Consider the following 10,536-nt stretch of genomic DNA (forward strand, 5'->3'; position numbering starts at 1 on the left):
ATCCCTCACAGGCAACTGGCAAGGAGGGAGGAAAAGAGGTAAAGGGGATGGCAGGGATAAGCAGTGAGCCCTTAATCACCACCACTCAGCCACTGCTCACCAGACACCAGGGGGCCAGGAGCTCCCCGGGGGGCCTTAAAAGGGACTAGGGCCTGATTTCTAGAGCTCCGCCCCCTGCACCCTCACAGAGGCTACACGTCTCAGACTTGGCATTTCCTGTTGATGTGAGGTTTGTGTTTTTTACAGCTTCTCTCTCCTAGTTCCCTCTAGAAAAAAAATCTCAGGAGCTGACACTTGCTTCTTGGTAGGGACTCAAGCAAGGGGGGGGACAGGGGTGGTGTTGAGGAGTACTAAGGGAGGGGGTGTACTTGGAGAACTGGAGGAGGAACTGAGGGGGGTCCCCAGAAAGATGTAGGTAGACTGCAGTCATAGTCTAAGGGGGCCTGGATTCGGGACTCAGGCATGAGAGGCCCAGATGTGACATCTTACAGATGTTCCAAGGGAACAGGCAATTGAGTGAATGACATGTCAACCACCCAGAAGCCGGCGCGCACAGTCAGAGCCCGGGCCCCATTTACAGCAGCTGAAATCACTGGGACCACCCATGTCAAGAAAACACTAGTAACTGGTACGCAGGGCAGATGATGCGTGCTTTACCAGCCAGAGTACCGACTGTCAGAGCTGTCACTAGACACAGGTGACAGCACGACTGAGCTGGGTAAGGTGGTGCCCATCTGTCGTCTCAGCACCCAGGAAGCCAAACCAGGACCGTCATGAGTTCAAGGCCAGCCTGGGTCTCAGGGAAGGTAGGCACACCCCACAGCCCCAAACCTTTGAGTCTGTAGAACATATCGGGCCACCAAGGAGGTGTCCCCTGGAACATGGAAACTACCCTGTAAGCAAACAGTCACTAAGCCACATTACCCATGTCCCACAAGGACACCGTGACTCTGTCACCACCATAGCACTATGCCAGAGCCAGCCATCACTGTCAGCATGTCACAACCACACTCTGGGGAGTGCAGATACAGCCATGCTGTTACAGCGCTGTGACAGACAACATAGTCACCCTAGGACAGTTACAGAAGCCCAGAAGGACAGTGCCACTGTCACAATCACTGTCTTCACAGTAGAGTCAGGCAGAGCCCCGAGTGCAGGCAGCCCAAGCCTGTCACACACAACTGAAGAACCCTCCCTGAGATTACCAGAGCAGGTATCCCAGCCACTCTACACGCCTTCATCTGTCACTTCACAAAGGTGGGAATTCTTCCTTGATGGGACCTCATATGCCCGGGTCCATGGGGCATTTTGGGGTGCCACGGAGCCCTAACTGCCTGGATGGGGCTTGTTCCAAATCATAATACAGGCCCGGACTAACACCAGCTATTATTGTAGGGGTGCCCAGATCCAATTCTCCACCCACTAGAAGCACCTAGTGTGCTACCCCATCAGAAGTCTCCAGCGTGGTTCTTCAGGCACCCCATAGCGAATGTTCCCTAGGACACCCCGCAATGACTCCAGCCTCAGTAAGTCTCTCCAAGGGGTACCCCCTTTCCAGCAGTTGTTCTGCACCATTACTGGCTAAGCTTGCAGAGAGCCCTAAAACAGCATGAACTCCCCCTCCCCCGACCCTCAACTTTACCCTGGATCTCACACAAGTAAAAGGACTTCTGGTGCAGTGGCGCCCCCTCTCTCCACCCACGCAGGTCACGCTGACCCCCCCACCCGCCCCACAGCGCCCCCTTTGGCCGGCGTTGCGCGTGGCGCCCCTCGAGCGCTAGTGCGCTCCGCGCGCCGGGGGAGTCTCACCGCCTACTGCTGCCTCCGCCGGTACCGGTGCCGTGGAAGGACGAGGGCCAGGACATGCGGGTAGTCCGCAGGCCCGGCCGGTCGCCAGTGTCCACGGCGTCGGCGCGCTCTATGGGCCGGTGCGGCGAGCGCTCTGGCTCTGAGCGCTCGGCACTGTCCGAGTAGCCGCGCTGCTGGATGCGGATCGGGGTCCTCGGCTGCCGCCACAGGTGCTGGGGGGGCGGCTTCAGGGTGGCCTGGCCCTCCCGGGGCCCGGGAAGAGAGAGAGACAGGCTCCTCTCCGAGGGGGCGGCCGGAGGCTCCATGGCTCCCGCTCTGTCTTGTAAGGCTCCCGGGGGGCAAAGCGTCCCCTGGCCTGTCCGAGCTCAGTGGCGCCACGGCCGAGGTGCTTGGGGACCCACGGGAGCTCCTGGCCTCAGAGGGGCCATGGCGCCCAAGAGCAGAGAACGCGGACGGTGGCGGCGCCGGTGTCCTCCTGGCGCTTGGAGCCCGCTGCGCTCTCGGAACCCGGCGCCAGCCGCGACTCCCCGCCCCGGCCCGCCCCTCCCTGCCCCCCGCCCGCCCGGCGACTGTCACAGCGCCACCCCCTCCTCCTCCAAGGAGAGGAGGGTGGCGGCCCTCCACACCCACGCACAGCCCAATCCCGCTGGGGAGGGGGCGCCAACGCGCGCCAATCTCCAAGAGCCCTTTGGAGGAGCAAGCACGCACAGGGACCGAAGAGTTAAAGGGTTAATGGCATCAGGACGGAGACATCCGACTGGTTGGCGGGGTGTCACTCAGCCGCATCCATCAAGGCTGGGGCGGAGTCAGGGGCTGTCATATCCTCGTCTCTAGAACCCCATCACCCTTTCGCCCAGGTCCCCTTTTCGGGGAGTGGTCCTCGTGCCACCAAGACGCGCTGTCTGCAAGCCAGCAGTATTGCACGCAGGGCCATGACGGCGTGTGGCTCCTCCACCTCCTGGCGGGATGTGGGCGCACGTGGCCCCTTCCGAGGGCTGTCTATGTTTTCGATGCCGCCTGGAAGTGTGTGCGCGCACGTGGTGATTGCTCCCGCTGCTGCTGTCGGGGGTGTAAGAATGCGCGCGCACGTGTGCGTCCCGTCGGGAGGGCGGAGCGTCCCGTGGGGTCTGTTCCGGTGGCCCAGGACTGTGCACACCTTCCCACGCACTCCGGCGCTGTATTGTCATTATGATGGGAGGATGCTGGTGCGCGTTGTGCACGCGATTCTTCCTCAGTTGTCTGACTGTGACTGAGGACGCGTGTTGGTGTATGGTGGGCCTGGAGGCCTCTTGAGGTATGAAGGTGTGTCCTTTTGGGTCCCCCTGTGGCATTATATATAGGTATCGCTACCTCTTTTTTATCTTTCAAAAAAATTTTATTACATTATTTCTGTGTGTATGTGTATGGGCACTCGAGTCCCCCACATCGTCATCCAAATGCTACACTTTAACCCCTGCAGCAAGATTTGGTCCAGCTGTGCACCCTCGGTCCTTGCGAATACCCATTAGATGCTGTGGATAGGAGAGGTCAGAGGGCATTCTGAGGAAGTCAATTCTCTCCTAAGGATTCCCTGCTGGGCCTCGGGAATCGAACTCAAATAGACAAGCTTGGCGGCAAACGCCCTTACCCACAGAATCCCGCTGGCCCAATCGCCGCCCCCTCTTCTTCTTTTAATTTTTAAAGACTTTAAGCTCTTCTTCGAAAGGTAAACTGAGGCAGATGGAAGGGGTAGCTAGGATAGGAGAGCCTTGGAGGGTGAACTCCACGCCTGTCGTTTTCAGGCGAGTAAACAATCGGAGCCTCTTCCCCGCGTCCCCCGCTCTCAGAACCCCCCTTCCGGCACCTAAATCCGGAGTTGCCGTGACTCACGCTCCCGCCTCCCTCAGCGCCGTGCCGAGCGAACGAGCAGAGAGCGAGTGGGAATCCGAGCGCGTCCCCATCCCTCCTCCCGGCTCTGGCTGAGCCCGGATGGCTGCTGGGCTGGGGGGTGGAGTGCTGTGCGCCCTCCTATCCCACTTCGCTCCCAGGCTAGATCGCTGCTCAGCCGCCGCTATGTCTCCTGGTCCAAGCCCTCGCCCCCGTACATCACCTCTCCTGGGGGGACAGGCCTTGTATTCTTGCCCCCACCCCCGTTCTTATTAACACACAGGCAACAAACCTTTCCCAATTTCCAGCTTCCTCAGCCACTTTTCTCTAGCTGGAGGGGACTCCGGGCGTAGGCGAAGGAACGCGGCATAAGAACTGGCCCCCTACCAACAGCCCCAGGTGTTCCCCAAAGCCAGAACTGTATCTGTCCCCTACTTTTCTCAGGGACCTTCCCCTAAGCATCTAAGGATTTGCAAGTGTCGACGCTGCCCAGCTGTACTTCTTAACCTTGGCCCCAGCTCTGGAGCGAGTGTCACGGGGCGGTGAACCTGGAGGTGGGGGATGGGGAAGGGCTGGACTTGAACTTAAATAGAGGCTGGAGTATGGGAGCGGGGACTTTTTCCTTTCATCTCGAAATAAGAATCATGACTTAAGCAGACATCCTAGAACCCTCCAAAGGAGTGGATGGGAGCTGGGGATAGGAGAGATTGCCATTACAAAGATGGGACCAGGGGGCTGAGTGTGGGCGGGGTGGGCTGGCATTCAGAGCCAGCTCGGCGCTTTGGCTAACTCAGCTCTTTCCGAGTCGTGGGGTCAGAACTAGGATGTCCTGGGAGGACCCTGAAGAAAATTAGCTAGAAAGCACAACTGGTGGGCGGGTGAGATGGCTCCGCGGGTAAAGGGCTTGCTGCCACGCCTGCCCACCCGAGGCTGATCCTCAGAACCCACGTGGTAGAAGGAGAGAACCGAATCTTAAATTTATCCTTTGACCAGAACCAGACGCACAATAAATAACTAGGTAAATAAATAAACAAATAAATATTAAATAACAAAATAAAACTTGTTAAAGAAAAAAAAGCGCTGATAGGGCTTAGCCATTTTTCCAAACACCCCCAAGCCTTGGACGCACACCACGATGCTCCTACCATCCTGGTTAAAGCTGAGGGATCGAGAATACTGCCAGCAGGGAAACTGAGGCAGCAAAGGCCAGCCAGCCCCGCACTCTGTGAATTTAGTGTGCATCCTGAAGGCTCTGGAGGAGGGCAAACAAACGCTTCATCCATGCAGGCCCTGCTGACGCAGGCCGCTTAGACAAGGTTCCTGAGGCTGCTGGGCTCCTCCTAGAAGAGCTGCCACAGGTCAGTCAGCTGGCTTCAGACTGTACGCCACATTCACAAACTGTCCGGAGCCCTGGAGGGCTCGTGGTGGCGTAATTCTAGCATGCCTCCCCTCCCAGTCTGACCCCCTCCTGCCTACCTGCTGGGACGAGTTCTGGTGATGAATATTCGAGGCAGTATCAGCCGGTACTTGGGCCTTGGCATCGTGGGGACTCCAGGATCAAGGGCTCAGGCTAAGCCCAGCCCGGACCAGGGCTTGATGCGAGATGGGGGTGCAGGTCGGGCCCAGGCATGTTGGCACGGCAGGACTCGGGTCTCTCAGGCCTCTGTGGAGGACATGGGTGGAATTGGGGCTTTGTCTTACAGGTTAATTGCCAGGGGGAATACAGCTGTTTATGTGCCCCCGAGAGCAGCTGATGGGCACACTCAGCCCTCTCATTTCTGAGCCTCCCAGGGAGGTGCCTTCCCACACTGGAGGTGAGAAAGAGTTCAAGCCATAGTCATTTGAAGTGGGAGGGGAACTTATGTAGCCCAGGCTGGCCTTGAATTCCTGGTCCTGCCTCAGTTTACTGCATGCTATCCTTACAGATCTGTGCTACCACGCCCCTATTTTATCATCTTTGCCCACACTATTTTCTTTCCTTCCTTCTTTTAGACAATTCTGCTGTGTAGCACAGGCTGGTCCTGTGATCACCTGCCTCTCCTCTCAAGCACTGGCCTCTGGCTCAGTATCCAGTATCATTCTTTGTAACTGATCCACTTGTATATTCTCCCCCCCCCCCCTTTTTTCTTTTTCTTTTCCATTCTTTCTTCTCTCTCTTTTTTCTTTTTGTTTTTTTTGTTTGTTTGTTTTTTTGGGGTTTTTTTTTTTGGATTTGTTTTTTTCGAGAAAGGGTTTCTCTGTGTAGCCCTGGCTGTCCTGGAACTCACTCTGTAGACCAGGCTGGCCGCGAACTCAGAAATCCGCCTGCCTCTGCCTCCCAGAGTGCTAGGATTAAAGGCATGTGCCACCACCGCCCGGCTCCACTCGTATTTTCTAATGAGTTTTTCCTCGTGCCTCAGTCTCCCCTATCTCTGAAACCCACAAGACCTCACCCAGGGCTTTCTTCCTCTACCTGCTGCCAAAACTGTCTCCCTGAGAAGCCACAAGAAAGGCTCCCTACCACTACCTTAGGGCTGAAAATTGGTCAATCTGGATGGAAAGCAATGGTAGAAAGTGCAGTCAAAGGGGTAAACTGAGGCACCAGTGCACACATTCAGAAAACAGCTACATTGACTAGAGGGGTGTCTCAACATCTTGCCTCCAAATCCAGGTCCTGCCTCCGCCCCGCCCCGCCCTAGGCCTGGATCTAGTTTGTGAACAGGACCCTGCCGGCCCATCTTCATCCAACCCTCCCACGCTGTGTGCTGTGTCAGGAGAGCCCGGGTCAAGGGTCACCTGCCTGTGCAGAGAACCAGAGACACCTTCCGTTAGAACCCGCGTGCTCCCCCTGCAGGCTGGGTCTGGAACCTTCCCAGCCCCTTGGCCTATCGCTCATCTCTCTCAAGGGTGTACGTGACGTCAGCGGAGTCTGCAAACAGCTGACGCAAAGATGAGATGATGTCCTCCGGTTACCATGAGGACAGGTGACGCACGCGCGCCAGGGAGGGTGTAGGTGCGGCGGCAGGCCTCTGGGGGCGCAGTGGCCCCTCTGCTGGTTCCTTGCAGCCCCACGCTGGGACTTCCCCGTCCGGGAATCCCACGGAGGAGCCGGCCGCGTGCTGCGCGTGGTCCGAGCTGGGGGCCGGAGGAAGCGCTCCTTCGAGCTGTCGGGCTTTCTGCTACACCCAAAATCCCCGAAATAGCTGCGGTGTGCGGGGGCCGGCGCAGAGAGAGACGGCGGCTTCTGGGCACAGATGGGGGACGCACAAGGCAGAGGCGCGGAGACAGACAGGGACTGGTGGAAATAGAAACAGACAGACAGGGACACAGACGCAGCTTGCGGTGACGGGGAGTGGGGGAGGAGAGACTGCCTTCGCACCCTGACAGTGAAGATGTGTGACCATGGCTCTTTGACTTTACCTCTCCATGCCTCCGTTCCCTTTCTTCTTTCTAGACAGTGTGTCATGTAGCCCAGGCTAGCCTCAGACTTCTTCCCTATGACCTTGAATATCTTGTCTCTCTTCCTTCACTTAGGTGCTGGGATTACAGGTTTGCAATACTAAGCCCATATTTAATAGGGCCAATTTAGGGCTGCACAGCACGCTATGCAAGCACTCTATCAACTGATAAGCCACGCCTCTAAACCCAAAAATCAACCAAACAACCAAGCAAAAACCTCAAGATCTCACTATGTAGACCAGGCTGGTCTTCAACTCAGGTCCACTTGCCTGAGCCTTCTGAGTAATCAAGGCATTCACTGGGGCGGTTTCTGCGCTGCCACCCTCCACTGAGTGGCCCCTCATCTTCAGGGGTCCCCAAAGCAAAATTACAAGCCCACTAGAACTTCTGCTCTTCTATAGCTTGCTTTAATGTTTCTGCAGCAGGGCTGGTCGCAGTGATGCGATGCTGTTGTTACTACTGCCTGTATTGCCTGTGTCTCTGACCTATACCAGCCTACAGTGGAGTATCAGCTACAGCCCGGGCAGAGGGGAAAGTGCTTGTGTGCACTTGAGTTCAGATCCCTGCACCCATGTAAAGGCTGGGGGAGGGTGCACCTGTGATCCCCCATGCTGGGATGAGAGGTGGCATGGGGATCAGGGCCTCGGTGGCAGGCGAGTCTAGAGAAATGGTGACCTTTACGTTCACTGTGAGACCTTGTCTCAAAACATAGGCTGGACGTGGGGTGTGCTTCTTTAATCCTAGTACCCGAGAAGCTGAGGCAGACAGATCTCTGTGAGTCGGAGGCCAGCCTGATCTACAGAGAAGTCCCTGCACAGCCAGGGCTACACAGAGAAACCCTGTCTCAAAAGTAAAATAAAAAGACGAACAGCAATAGAGGAAGCAATAGGAATGCCTATTGTTGACCTCTGGCTTCTGTGCGCGCCCACACATACAGGTGCAAATGCTAACACGAAAAATAGAATATCACAGCCAGATGTGGTAGTGCACCAGGTAGGCCAGCGTGGTCTATAGAGAGAGTTCCAAAACAGCTAGGGCTACACAGAGAAACACTGTCTCCAAAACAAACAAACAAACAAACAAACAAACAATCGGGAGGCAGAAGGATCAGGGGTTAGATTAAGCCAGGGTTTCATAGCAAGTTTGACGTCAGCCTGGGCTGGGAAACGCTGTCTTTGGAAAAAAACAAACAACAAACAACAACAACAATAAAAAACCAGCCAGGCAGTGGTGGCACACACCTTTAGTCCCAGCACTTGGGACACAGAGGCAGGCAGATTTCTGAGTTAGAAGCCAGACTGGTCTACAGAGTGAGTTCCAGGACAGCCAGGGCTACACAGAGAAACCCTATCTCGAAAACAAAACAAAACAAAAAACCAAAATGTTCTTCCCTGCCTACAGCTATTATTTCCCTTCCTTTCTTTTCTTTTTCTTTCTTTTTTTGTTGTTGTGTTTGTTTGCTTGTTTATATTTTGTTTTTCAAGACAGGGTTTCTCTGTGTAGCCCTGGCTGGGCTGGAACTCAGTCTGTAGACCAGGCTGGCTTCTAACTCAGAAATCCATTAACCTCTGCCTTCTAAGTGCTGGATTTAAAGGCGTGTGCCACCAACCAGCGTGCTTGGTTTTTTATGTGCTTGATTACAGCTATGAGCCACCACATCCAGCTAAATTATTTCTGTGTGATGGGACTCATATAATTTCCCATCTATTACAAATGATTAAGACTTGGGGCAGAGAGTCAGGGAAATGCCAGGGTCTCCTGAGTGCTAGATAAGCATGCTGCTACTAAGTTATGTGCTGCTTCCTGCTTTTGTATTTGGTATGTGATTTGGTGGGTGTAAGAGAGAATGAATCTTGATACATAGCCCAGGATGACCTCAGACTCAAATTCTTCCTGCCTCAGTCTGCCAAATGCTGAGATAGATGTAAACCACCAAGCCTGAATCTTCCCTGAACCTGAGATTCCACATTCTGTGTTGTCCAGTTGGCTGCCAACTCCTAGGACAGTGAAGCTCTTCTGCCTCAGTTTCCCAAGTATCTAAGACCACAGTCATGTGTCACTGTGCCCAGTTAGACGTGGGTGTACACTGTCATTCCCCCTCCATGTCACAGAACACCAAAAGTAATTCTTCCTAGCTTCTTTTTCTTGTGTTATTGCAATGGCTGAGACGAGCCGGGCGGTGGTGGCGCACGCCTGTAATCCCAGCACTTGGGAGGCAGAGGCAGGCGGATTTCTGAGTTCGAGGCCAGCCTGGTCTACAGAGTGAGTTCCAGGACAGCCAGGGTTACACAGAGAAACCCTGTCTCGAAAAAATCAAATCTAAAAAAAAAAAAAAAAAAAAAAACCAAGCAATGGCTGAGACGGTAATAACAATGTGAAGCGGAAGAGCTGAACAGGGATGCCGTCGGACTGTACGAGGCAAGGACACCCTCTGTGCTCCCACAGACAAACTCACAGGATGCTAAAATAGGGAAGGGGCAAGGGAATAATGCAGTGCACCTGCAAGGGACTGGCAGCACAGTTTTGGGTTTTGTAGGCTCTGGGAGGAAGAAATGCTATATCTGAAATATGTAGCTGCGGCTGTCCTGTAACTCACTGTGTAGACCAGGCTGGCTTTGAACTCACAGAGATCCACCTGTCTTTTCTTCTTGAGTGCTAGGATTAAAGGCCTGCACAACCACATCTGGCTCTGATGTTCTGTTTTCATTTTGGTGTTCATGTGTATGAACCTGTGTGTGGGGTGCATTCACATGTCGGTGCATATAGGAATCATACTTATTATTTATATCTTATGTGTACAGGTGTTTTGTCTGTATATGCTCTGTAAATGCTCTGGAGTCGTAGGTAGTTACAGATGGCTGTAACCTGCCGTGTGCGTGCTGGTGATTGAACCTGGGTCCTCTACAAGAGCATCAAGGGCTCTTAACCACCGAGCCATCTCTCTAGTCAACTAGCTTCAACTTTTAAAGGCTGTGGAATGAAAGAAAGAAGGGAAGGAGAGAATGAGTGTAGGTGCAAGAGAGTGTGGTAATACACCTTGGTCTCCAAAGGAAGGAGTGTAGCTGCGAGAGAGTCTGGTAGCATAGGTTTCTGTTCTTTGGGTTCTGGAAAAAAGGAAGAAAGGCACCTTCTCTCTCTATGCACACAGCTACATATGTTCAGCCTTATAGAGAATAGAGCTTGACGTATGATATCCAGATTCTATCATCATACCAGCATGGCTGCAGTCAAATACTACCTCTGCCACATCCTGGCGATGTTACCCTGGATAATCACCCAGCCTCTCTGGGCTTCAGTTTTCTTACTTGTAACATAAAGGTACTATTTAGCTCATATATGCTGAGGCTGATGTGAAGATTAAAAAAAAAGATAAGGCAAGGGAAACTCTGAACACATGGTCCAGGTACTCACAAAATGCTGGCT

This window comes from Apodemus sylvaticus, chromosome 7 (genome assembly GCF_947179515.1).
Source record: "Apodemus sylvaticus chromosome 7, mApoSyl1.1, whole genome shotgun sequence".
In the NCBI taxonomy this organism is placed as follows: Eukaryota; Metazoa; Chordata; class Mammalia; order Rodentia; family Muridae; genus Apodemus; species Apodemus sylvaticus.